This window comes from Hemitrygon akajei, chromosome 25 (genome assembly GCF_048418815.1).
Source record: "Hemitrygon akajei chromosome 25, sHemAka1.3, whole genome shotgun sequence".
NCBI classification, from domain to species: domain Eukaryota; kingdom Metazoa; phylum Chordata; class Chondrichthyes; order Myliobatiformes; family Dasyatidae; genus Hemitrygon; species Hemitrygon akajei.
Genome location: NC_133148.1, coordinates 44,483,966 through 44,496,376, shown reverse-complemented (window position 1 = coordinate 44,496,376; position 12,411 = coordinate 44,483,966). Strand labels below are relative to the sequence as shown.

Genomic DNA, 12,411 nt, shown 5'->3' with positions numbered 1-12,411 from the left:
CACTTCCTGGGCCATTCCCAGTCCTTTCCCTCTTTCTCAGTCCTATGATCCATACCTGAGCCCCAGGGAGCTTTCTTTGGATGAACCAAGTTGCTGATTGATGCCTTTTCTGTGGTGCGTGTGCTTTGCTGGGACCGTGGCAGATAGACTGGTCTCTCCTTCATGGGGATTCTGGGTAATGGGGCAGTCATAGGTTTTCTCCGCCAGTTCATAGGATGTGTTTGGAAGCGTAGGGGGAGGGAATGAAAGCGGATGGATCTCCCAAAGACCACAGAGCTCCAGATGTCTTAATTCAATGATTAGGAGCACGGAATGAAAATATAGTTCCCAATTAGTCTTGGATGAAGAGTTTACCTTCCAGTCAATGAAAATGTCAATTAGAGATGCATGGGGAAAAAAAACAAAATCCTTCCATTAGCTCTAGTTCTTGAGGAAAATCACCTTTGTTCTACCTCCTCTTGTATTGGGCCTATGACTGTGGTTAAGCACAGCTCCAACAGCATATTTACTTTTGCTGATGGCACCACCGTTGTGGGTAAGATCAAAGTTGGTGATGAATCAGCATTCAGGAGGGAGGTCAAAAATTTGGCCGAGTGGTGGCATAACCACAACCTCTCCCTCAATATCAGCAAGAGCAAGGAAATGATTGCAGATTTCAGGAGAGAGAAACCAGGAATGAGCCAGTGCAACACAAAACGCTGGAGGAACTCAGTAGGTTAGGCAGTATTTTGATGAAAGATCTCAGCCTGAAATGTTGACTATTTATTAACTTCCATAGATGCTGCCTGACCTGCTGAGTTCCTCCAGCTTATTGTGCGTGTGTTTCCTTGGATTTGCAGCATATGCAGATTTTCTCGTGTCCATGATCCAGTCCTCATCAGAGGATCAGACGTGCAGAGGGTTAGCAACTTTAAATTCCTGGATATTACTATTAGAGGATCTGTTCTGTCCTGGACCCAAAATGTAAGTTTAGTTGCTAGAAAGCACGGCAGTGCCTTGGCTTCCTTTGGAGTTTGTGGAAATTTGGCATGACATCTGAAACTTTGACAGACATCTATAGATGTGTAGTGGATATTGTATTGACTGGCTGCATCATGGCCTGGTATGGAAATATCGATGCCTTTGAATGGAAAATCCTACAGCATGTAGATGGATTCAGCCCAGTACATCACAGGTAAAGCCCTTCCTATCATTGGGCACATCTACATGAAAGCAGCAACCATCATTAGAGATCTCCACCAACCAGGACATGCTCTTTTCTTACTGCTGCCAACAGGTAGAGGTTCAAGAGCCTCAGGATTCACACCACCACGTTCAAGAACAGTTATAGTACTACCCCACACCATCAGTCTCTTGAACAAAAGGGATAACTACACTCACTTGCCCATCCATTGAGAGGTTCCCACAACCAATGATCTCACTTTAAAGACACTATCTTGTTATGTTCTCGTTATTTATTGCTATTTATTTGAATTTGCATTTGCACAGTTTGTTGTCTACTGCACCCTGGTGGATTTTTCATTGATCCTATTGATCCTACTCTGATTTTTAAATCTTGGAGACAGACCTGACTGAAAGGTAGCTCTTCTACACTGGTGCTTGCTGATTGCTCAAATCAGGAAAACTGCTGCAAAACTCTTGTCTTCAAAATTTTGATTGTCTCCCTGATTAAAAAGTAGCTCTTCACGCACCCCTGGTGTGGATCGTCCAACCTAGAGACATCTTTCATTCTTGGAAAAAAATGGAAAAACTAGGTTTGTACTTCTTGTCCATAGAACTGCATTGAAATTACAGTCACTGAAATTGAATGATTCAATAACTCACTTTACCTATAGAACATGACTTGTGCTCTTTACATAAACATAGAAATGAATTGCCAACAGTATAACTGTCTTTCTCTTTGTTTTTACCACTCTTTTTCACCCTTTGTCTTATTCCCTCTTTTTCCACAAATTCCTTTTTTTAAAGAACAGTCTCATTTTGCGAAATGTTTTCAACATTAGAACTCTTTTAAAAAAACAATCTAATGGAGGTCAGGGTAGACTACCTGAACACTCCAGCAAGGTGAAAAGATTATTCTGCCTCTTTAGTCATTTGGCCTAAGCTATCAGGCTATGGAGTAGTTCTTTGTGGTGGAACAGATAAACAACCTGATCTGATGTAGGCTCCTGGAAGTGTTGGTGCGGATGAGGATTTTTGAACAGGTGTGTCTATCTCAGGTAAATGGTCCTCATTGTAAAAATCAGGCTATGCTATTTCTTTCTGTTACCCTTTATGGACTTTAAAGGCACATCGGCACATACTGGTTCCATCTGATTTCACCTTGTGATGTTCTGTCAGAAAATATCATGGTGCATGCTGCCGGACCATTGTTCTTTTGAAGAATTGGTCTGAAATACAAACAGCTTCATCACTCCTTAGTAGTAACAAAGATTCTTGTTTGTTTTCTCTAGCTGTTTTGTCTCAAAATTTGCCATAGTCTAAGTCCAGCAAATGGAGAAATGAAGGAAGAACTAGTAGACTTGTTCTCAGTCTTTGCCCATTGACAGCTCAGATGGACTGCAGCCATTCGCAAGAGTTGTGGAGTGATAAGCTGGCAGTGCTTTGTAGGGGTCTTTTGCCTTCAGTAAGAGGCACTACTCTTTCTGTTTTTCCATTTGCCTGCAGGTACCATGTACTGCTTGTTTGGTGTTTGAACTCAAAGGCTTAGATTTCTGAGCAGCTGAATTATCTGACACGAGTGTCTCTGGTATTCTATGGTGAGAGAATACAGCTTTCAGGTGCTATATAACTGCTGCTCAGGGTGTAGAGGGCAACTCGGACACCTCAGCATTTTGTGAATAGAAATCCACAGTGAGAAGATATTTGTCTCTTTTCAGCTTGAAAGTGTCTGTGCCTGCAGTTTGTAATGGAAAGTCTGAATTCTGTGGGACAGGGAGATTCTGCATGATTTTTGTACAGTTTTCTGCATGCTTCACATTGCTTTACATAATCTCCCAGCTGTTTGCTCAGACCAGGCCATCATACAGATTGCCTTTCTCTTAGATGACAGTTTTCAATGCCTTCATGTTCTTGCTGGATTTGACTGGTGATTTTAATGTGCATAGAAGTAGGAATGACAAGTCTGGAGCCCTGCAGCAGCAAACCATCAAGAATTGTGAATGTGTCTCTTTTAAGCCAATAAGGTCTGAGTTTGTGAGCTCTCTTTGGAACAACTGGCCTTCCATGCTCCGTGTATTACATGACCCTGTTGCAGATTTGGTCCTTTTTCAACTCAGTGCAAATTTTGTCCAGTTTACTCTGTGATGCAGGAAAGCCTTTGCAGGAACCCTGTATTCGGTTTGGGTAGCCTCCAACCTGAAGGCATGAACACTAATTTCTCAAACTTCCAGTAATGCCTCCCCTCCCCCATCCCCTTCACCATTTCCCATCCCTTTTTCCCTCTCTCGTGTTAGCTCCTTGCCTGCCTATTGCCTCCCTCTAGAGCTCCTCCCCTCTCCTTTTTTCTTTCTTCCATGGCCTTCTGTCTCTTTCACCAATCAACTTCTTAGCTCTTTTCTTTCTTTACAATATTTTTATTAGTTTTATTAGTTTACATAGAATACAGAGTTCAAGAAAGTATATATAAAAGGTCAAAAAAGATTTTAAAATGACCAATTCCATTATATCTATTCATAGTAACAATCTCATTACCCCGTATTCATTTAAGTAATCAATAATTATCAAAATATACTAATTTATTACAAAGAAAAGAATCTAACCCCTACCAAGACCGAAGCTGTTTTTTAAGGAGAAGAAAAGGTAAAATACCTCTCATATAATAAAAATAATAATATCCAACATCTGAATTTAAACAGCGACTTTAAGGTTTTGAAAATAATTCAAGAAAGGTCCCCACAATGTTTGAAAATCTTGACGAGATTCATAAATTGAGCAACGAATCTTCTCTAAATCTAAGCAAGATATAACATCGCATAACCATTGAGCATGAGTAGGAGGAAAAACGTCTTTCCATTTAAACAAAAGTGCCTCCTAGCTATAAGAGAGCTAAAGGCCAAAATATGCAAATCAGATGCCTTCAGCTTGATATCTTGTCCTGCAACAATACCAAATAGGGCCATCAGAGGATTAGACTTAAAATTGACTTCGAAAAGTAAAGAAAAAGTTTGAAAAACTTTCTTCCAAAATTTTTCAAGACTCGGACAAGTCCAAAATATATGAATTAATGAAGCTTCTCCATTATTACATCTGTCACAGTAGGGAGATATGTCCAAATAAAAATGAGATAGCTTATCCTTAGTCAAATGAGCTCTATGTACCACCTTAAATTGTATGAGAGAATGACGAGCACATAATGATGAAGTATTAACCAGTTTAAAAATTTCATTCCAAGTTTCCTCAGATATTGATGTCTGTAAATCTTGTTCCCAGAGATTCTTAATTTTGTCTAAAGGAGCAATCCTTGTCTCCAGTAACATGCCATAAATGTTAGATATTGAACCATTATGAAAAGGTGTCAAATTGAAAATTACGTCTAGTAAATTCTTATCTGAGCTTATAGGAAATGTGCATAATTGAGATCTTAGAAAGTCTCTGATTTGTAAATATCTAAAAAAGTGAGTTTTAGGTAAGCTATATTTAGCTGACAATTTCTCAAATGTAAAAAGATTTCCTCCAACAAATAGATCCCAAAAAGATTTAATACCCAACCTATCCCATTCTTTAAAAACTAAATCAGTCATGGAGGGTTTAAAAAAAACTTAGAATAAATGGGACTTGAAAGGGAAAATCTCAATAAATCAAAGTGTTTTCTAAATTGTATCCAGATCCTCAAAATAAGTTTAACTATTACATTATCAGTTAGTTTACTTACAAATAAAGGAAGTGAGGATCCAAGAAGGGAAATAATTTATTAACAGAGTTAGCTTCTAAAGAAACCCATACCAGACAGTTTACACGATTAACATAGTATAGTCAAAATATAAAATATCATATAGTAACTGCCCAGTAATAAAACCTAAAATTAGGTAAGGCTAAACCTCCAAATGTTTTAGATTTTTGAAGATGAACTTTATTTAATCAAGAAAGTTTATTTTTCCATATATAAGAGGATAAAATAGAATCGAGAATCAAAAAAGGATTTAGGAATAAAAACGGGTAAAGCCTGAAAAAGCTATGTAAATTTGGTAGAATATTCATTTTAATAGAGTTCATTTGTCTGATCAACGATATTGAAAGAGGTGACCAATTGAATGATATTTTTTTACATGGTTCAATAAAGGAAGACAGTTTTCTTTAAACAGGTGTTTATAATTCTTAGTGACTGTTACACCCAAATAAGTAAATTGATTCCTTAGAATTTTAAAAGGAAGATCAGTATTAATTGATACCAAATTATTTAAAGGAAATAATTCACTCTTATGTAGGTTCAATTTATATCCTGAAAAATAGTTAAAATGGGAGAGTAAAGGAAGTACGCAAGGTAACGAGGTCTCAACATTAGAAATAAAATGCAATATATCATCAGCATAAAGCAAGATTTTTGTGAGTAATACTTCTTAAAATACCACAGATAATCATTAGATTCTCGAAAAGCAATGGCTAGGGGTTCTAAAGTTAGGTCAAAGAGCAAAGAGCTCAATGGAAAACCTTGCAGGTTCTGCGGTGAAGTCTAAATGGTTTGGAATTTTGAAAGTTAGATCCCGAGCAGAAGGAGATAGGTAAAGTAATTCAATCCATTGAATAAAATCTGGTCCAAAATTAAATTTTTCAGAGGTTTTAAATAAATAATTCCATTCAACCCAATCAAAGGCCTTCTCAGCATCTAAGGATATCACACATTTGTTAAGAGCACCAAATTTCTTGGTGTTCACCTGGCAGACAATCTCACCTAGTCCCTCAACACCAGCTCCATAGCAAAGAAAGCCCAGAAGCATCTCTACTTCCTGCGAAGGCTGAGGAAAGTCCCCATCTCACACCCCCATCCTCATCACATTTTACAGGGGTTGTATTGAGAGCATCCTGAGCAGCTGCATCACTGCCTCATTCGGGAATTGCACCAACTTGGATTGCAAGACCCTGCAGTGGATAGTGAGGTCAGCTGAGAAGATCATCGGGGTCTCTCTTCCCGCCATCACAGACATTTACACTCCACGCTGCATCCGCAAAGGAAACAGCATTATGAAGGACCCCATGCACCCCTCATGCAATCTCTTCTCCCTCCTGCCGTCTGGGAAAAAGCTCCGAAGCATTGGGGCTCTCACGACCAGACTATGTAACAGTTTCTTCCCCCAAGCTATCAGACTCCTCAATACCCAGAGCCTGGACTGACACCTTACTGCCTTATTGTCTTGTTTATTTTTTATTGTAATGCCTGCACTGTTTTGTGCACTTTATGCAGTCCTGGGTAGGTCTGTAGCCTCGTGTAGTTTTTTTTTTCTGTGTTGTTTTTTAAGTTGTTCAGTCTAGTTTTTGTACTGTCATGTAACACCATAGTCCTGAAAAAAGTCTGCTCATTTTTACTACGTACTGTACCAGCAGTTATGGTCGAAATGACAATAAAAGTTACTTGACTTGACTTGACATTCTGATACCTCTTGAGAAGGAGAGTAAATAACATTTACTACATGGTGTATATTAAATTGGGAATGTCAGTTTTTAATAAATCCAGTCTGATCATCAGTAATAATAGAAGGTAAAATATTTTCAATCCTACGAGCCAGAATTTTAGAAAGGATTTTTGTATCAACATTGAGTAATGAAATTGGTCTGTATGAAGAACATTCAGTTGGGTTCTTGTTCTTTTTTTAGGATAAGCGAAATAGAAGCTTCATAGAAAGATTGAGGCAAGCTACCCAATTTGAAAGAGTCCAAAAAGACTAAGTGTAGCTGCAGTATAATTAAGATAGATAGATAGATAGATAGATGGATAGATAGATACTTTATTCATCCCCATGGGGAAATTCAACTTTTTTTCCAATGTCCCATACACTTGTTGTAGCAAAACTAATTACATACAATACTTAACTCAGTAAAAAAAAAATATGATATGCATCTAAATCATCGTCTCAAAAAGCATTAATAATAGCTTTTAAAAAGTTCTTAAGTCCTGGCGGTAGAATTGTAAAGCCTAATGGCATTGGGGAGTATTGACCTCTTCATCCTGTCTGAGGAGCATTGCATTGATAGTAACCTGTCACTGAACCTGCTTCTCTGTCTCTGGATGGTGCTATGTAGAGGATGTTCAGAGTTATCCATAATTGACCGTAGCCTACTCAGCGCCCTTCGCTCAGCTACCGATGTTAAACTCTCCAGTACTTTGCCCACGACAGAGCCCGCCTTCCTTACCAGCTTATTAAGACGTGAGGCGTCCCTCTTCTTAATGCTTCCTCCCCAACACGCCACCACAAAGAAGAGGGCGCTCTCCACAACTGACCTATAGAACATCTTCAGCATCTCACTACAGACATTGAATGACGCCAACCTTCTTAGGATGTACATTCGACTCTGTGCCTTCCTGCACAAGGCATCTGTGTTGGCAGTCCAGTCAAGCTTCTCGTCTAACTGTACTCCCAGATACTTGTAGGTCTTAACCTGCTCCACACGTTCTCCATTAATGATCACTGGCTCCATATGGGGCCTAGATCCCATATGAGGAAAAAGTCTTATAAAATTCTCCAGAAAATCCATCTGGACCCGGAGCCTTCCCCGAGTGTAGTGAATGTATAGCCTCGGCAATTTCCTCATAAGAAATGGGTTGATACATCTGTTTGCAATTATTTGCAGAAAGTACAGGAATATTTAATTGATCTAAAAATTATTCATTACAGTACTATATTTAGGGAATCAGAACTATAAAGTTTAGAATAGAATTCTCTGAAGGTATCATTAATTTCAGAGTGATCAGTTGTCCTATCACCATTAGTTTTACAAATTTCTTTAATTTGTCGTTTAACTACAGAAATTTTCAATTGGTTTGCCAATACTTTGCCTGGTTTATCTCCATGAATATAAAATTGAGTTTTATCTTTAAGAAGTTGAGTTTCAATTGGATATGTTAACAGAAGATCATATTTAGTTTTAACTTCAACAGGTCTTTTATATAAAACAGGATCAGGAGCTATAGCATATCTTTGATCTAATTGTTTCAATTAATTGGCTAATTCAGTTCTTTCTTTATTAGCTCTATTCTTAACACTTGCAGTGTAAGAAATAATTTGACCTGTAATATAGGCCTTGAAGGTATCCCATACGATAAGATTAGAAGTCTCTTCCTTTTTATTCTGTTCAATAAACAAAATAAAATGCCTCTCTAGAAATTTTTAAAAATTCTTATCAGATAACAAAGTTGTATTAAAATGCCAAAACCTGTTTGTTTGTGGAAGACCAGGGAGATTTAAAGATAGAAATACAGGAACATGATCTGAAACAGCAATCTCTTTATATTCACAGAAACAAACTGATGAACCATCTTGGATCGTAAGACCCTGCAGCGGATAGTGAGGTCAGCTGAGAAGATCATCAGGGTCTCTCTTCCTGCCATCACAGACATTTACACTACACACTGCATCCGCAAAGGAAACAGGATTATGAAGGACCCCATGCACCCCTCATACAATCTCTTCTCCCTCCTGCCATCTGGGAAAAGGCTCCGAAGCATTCGGGCTCTCACGACCAGACTATGTAACAGTTTCTTCCCCCAAGCTATCAGACTCCTCAATACCCGGAGCCTGGACTGACACCTTGCCCTACTGTCCTGTTTATTATTTATTGCAATGCCTGCACTGTTTTTGTGCACTTTATACAGTCCAGTGTAGATCTGTAGTCTAGTGTAGCTTTCTCTGTTTTTTTTATTACGTAGTTCAGTCTAGTTTTTTGTACTGTGTCATGTAACACCATGGTCCTGAAAAATGTTGTCTCTTTTTTACTATGCACTGTACCTGCAATTATGGTCGAAATGACAATAAAAGTTGACTTGACTTGAAATCATTTGACTATCAATAAAAAAAATCAATCCTGGAATATGTATGATGAACATGGGGAAAAAATGAGTGCTCCCTATCTAAAGGATATAAAAAATGCCAAATATCAACAATACCACACTTCAGTAAAAAAGATTGAATAAAAAAAAGCTGATTTATTAAGAGATGCTGGTTTAGAAGATGATTGGTCTAAAATTGGGTCTACCCAACAGTTAAAATCTCCTCCCATCACCAGGGATTAAAGACCCAGATCTAGTAAAAACGAAAAAAAAAAGCTCAAAAATTCCTGGATCATCTACATTAGTGGGATACACATTGGCAAATACTATTAATTTATTATCTAATTTCCCTGAAGCTATAACAAAACGTCCATTGGTATCAGACACTACTTTATGTTGAACAAAGGAAAGTACTATTGTTATGAAACCAGTAACTGGTTTCACTTACCAGCAAAGATAGATATGTCAGTTGAAGTCCAATGGTACTATTTTCAAAAGTTTTATTAATAAAGGGGCACAAAAATTAAGGTTAATACAAACATTCAGATAACATGCGTCAATACTCAATCTAAAACGCAGGTACATTAATAATCACTCAGAAATAAGCTCTTTCGTTGTCTAGGGTATAATACTGAGTCCAATTGGAAATATATAAAGAGTCACTCTGAAGTCTGCAGGCTTTTCTCTTTTGGTTTCACGTGTTGGAGAGAGAGAGAGATAAAACGGAAAAACTTGTCGTTTACATCCGTGGAATCAGGGGAGCGATCTTCCCCGTTGTTAGTTAAAAAGCGATCTTCCGTTGGTTCCAGCCACAAACCCCGCATTCGGAATTTAACGCACGTGGCTTACTTCAAAATGGCTTCCCGTTCCCACGGGAAGCGTTATCGTGCTTCTTGGTGTCTCCTTGGTGCGTCTGAGGGTCGTCCTCTTTCAGACCCTTCTTTATACTGCCTCACGGGATCTCAGGTGTCAATCAGGTTGCAGGTGATGCAACCTCTCTCTCTCAACCAGCCCACTTTGCCCGAGGGCTTTACAATGTCCCTGCGAGTTGGCACGTCTGCAGTTCCCAGGTGTCTCCTGAGAACAATGCCACAGTCACCAGCTTTTGTCCCAGTGGAATGTCTTTCCATTTCCTGTGTCCATTCAGCCTGTCTCTCTCTCTCTCTCTTTTGGGTCATTGACCCCCCTTTTCTAGGGCTCTTGCAATTCTCACAAAGGAGGGGGCTGGTATCATAACACCTCCCCTCTTAAAAAGGTTTTTACCAGCGGTTAAAACCCAGAGTGGTACAGTCTTACAGAAATTTTGAATCTAATACAGAGTAGTAATACAGTTATACATTCAAGTCAGCATCTAAACAGTTAACAAGTACAGTGCCCCTTTCCTTTAATACCTTAACCTCATGTGCCCTACTAACGCCTGGTAGCATCAAACTTCAGCTCAATAACCACCTTATTTATTTGCTTTCTTCGGCAACATAACTAAGGAGGTGTGATCTTAGCTTACATACATCTACAAAGGTTCATGCAAAAGACAAATTTTTATGCTACTTTCAAACTTAACAGTCAAGCTTCCATGGGTGTTGTCTTTATTATTCACATACTTTGTCAAAATCCCTTAAAACCGGCTTCTGCTATTTTAAAAATCGCGCCCCCATTAACCCTCGCCTTTTTTCCGGTTAATTCCCTCGTGGCGATCTTGGGCACCCTGGCGAAATAAGCTTTCGCCCGCTCCTTTCATGGGAGTTATTTTATCAGCGTGTTCCAAACTTAGACCACCCAATTCCTTAATTTTAGGCCATTTGTCGTTTTTCTCTTCAGGACCCGTCATGCTATTAGTTTCCAATTTAAGATCCGCAAGCGATCTCGCTTTGCTCAGACAGCATTTCAAATTCTGCCTTTTCACAGCACCCTCTTGAATAACAATAGCGTGTGGGGCACCTTTACATTCCAAATCAACCTGTAATTGATTCGCAGGCACCGTGTTACCAAGCCATTGTCTCTGCAGCCTGGTTGCTGCTTCTGACATCAATCCAGACATTAAATTTTCTTCCTTTGATTTGGGAATTACAGATTTCCCGTCTCCCTCCACAACAACAGTTATCTCCCCATTCGTAAACTCCACATTAACTCTGAAGACCCCCTTCTGTACAACCCTCTGGGAACTCACACTTCCCAAGGTTAACCCCTTTTTCCCCGAACCAGGTCTATCTGACTCACGAGGACGGCCGCCCCGTCCCCCTGAATCAAACACCTCAGACTTCCCCTGAGCTCTGTTACCAGGTTCAGCACCACGTGCGCCCCCATCTTGGACACACTCAAACGGGACATTGGCCCCTTCCAGGCTTTCAATACCCGTACCTTTTTCAAATTCTAACGTCCCCCGATCCTTCCAGTTACTCTCTAGGCAGACCCCCGTTGGGGAAGGCGCAACCCTGCGAGCTGAAACAACCTCCTCGGCCATTTCAGCTGACTTCTCCACAGCAAGGATACCCTTCCTCTCTAAGACTGCCCTCATTTCACTCTCGGGACCATCGAGAACACCTTTAGAACTCTGAACTTCTTCAAACAATTCTGCCAAACCAGACAGATTAACCATGTCCAACTCTGGACATTTTAACAACTTTATCCGTTTCTCAACTTTAGTTCCTACCTCTAGGACCTTTCTCTTCACTAAGGGCAGGGCTATTTCCTCTCCCTTACCCCCTTTTACTTTACTGCTTTCTGTTTTACCACCCTCGGAACCCTCATGGTACAGGGTCGGTAAAAACATCTTGGCCAGATCACCGCTGGCTTCATTTAAACTGTCCTCTTTCTCAGCCGCTTTTTCCGACAGGCTGCGAGTGACCGCGCATGCGCGATAGCTTTGGGACTCTAGGGGCGGGGCCACCGCACTCGCCGGTCGGCGGGTCGGCATCCTGGCTGCCCAAATCCTCCCTCCTGCTAACACACTTTGTAACAACGCGACCCACTGCTCTTGTGGCCACTTCTGGTTCACTGCCACCGTTTCAAAAAACAAGAAATAACTATCAACATCCGTCTCTTCGAACGGAGGTACTACTCTCAGCTCCCGACTAACATTAAACCGCTCTCTCCTTAGCTCCTCCCTCTCTCTTTCTCTCCCCGCTGCCGCTCTCTCGGCTGCTGCTAACTCTCTGATCCGAATTTCATGCTGTCTTTGCCTCTCCGCTTGATTCTGCTCGTTTTCCATCTCTAACCCCTTCGCCAAATTTAACAAGTCTGCTTTGGTGCTCACCTCTAGCGCCGCCACAGTCGCGCTTTCCATAAATTCACACACGTCCATCCTTGCTGGTTTTTCTGTCTGGCTACCTGCGTACCAGATCCAAATTATTTTGTTTTGACTTACAATCCCGATTGACTGACCTCCCCCTTTTTGGTGTCAAATCCCGAGACGAGAACCCCACTTGTTATGA

At 40.1% G+C, this 12,411-nt stretch overlaps 1 long non-coding RNA gene across 1 annotated transcript in view; it reads left to right on the top strand.

Moving 5' to 3' along the window:
• LOC140716579 (uncharacterized) overlaps positions 1-8,985 on the top strand; it is a 29,199-nt gene extending 20,214 nt beyond the window's left edge. Inside the window, exon 2 of the long non-coding RNA XR_012096318.1 lies at positions 8,452-8,985. This is a non-coding gene — a long non-coding RNA (uncharacterized lncRNA). The remainder of the gene's footprint in view (positions 1-8,451) is intronic.
• Positions 8,986-12,411: the final 3,426 nt, after the last annotated feature.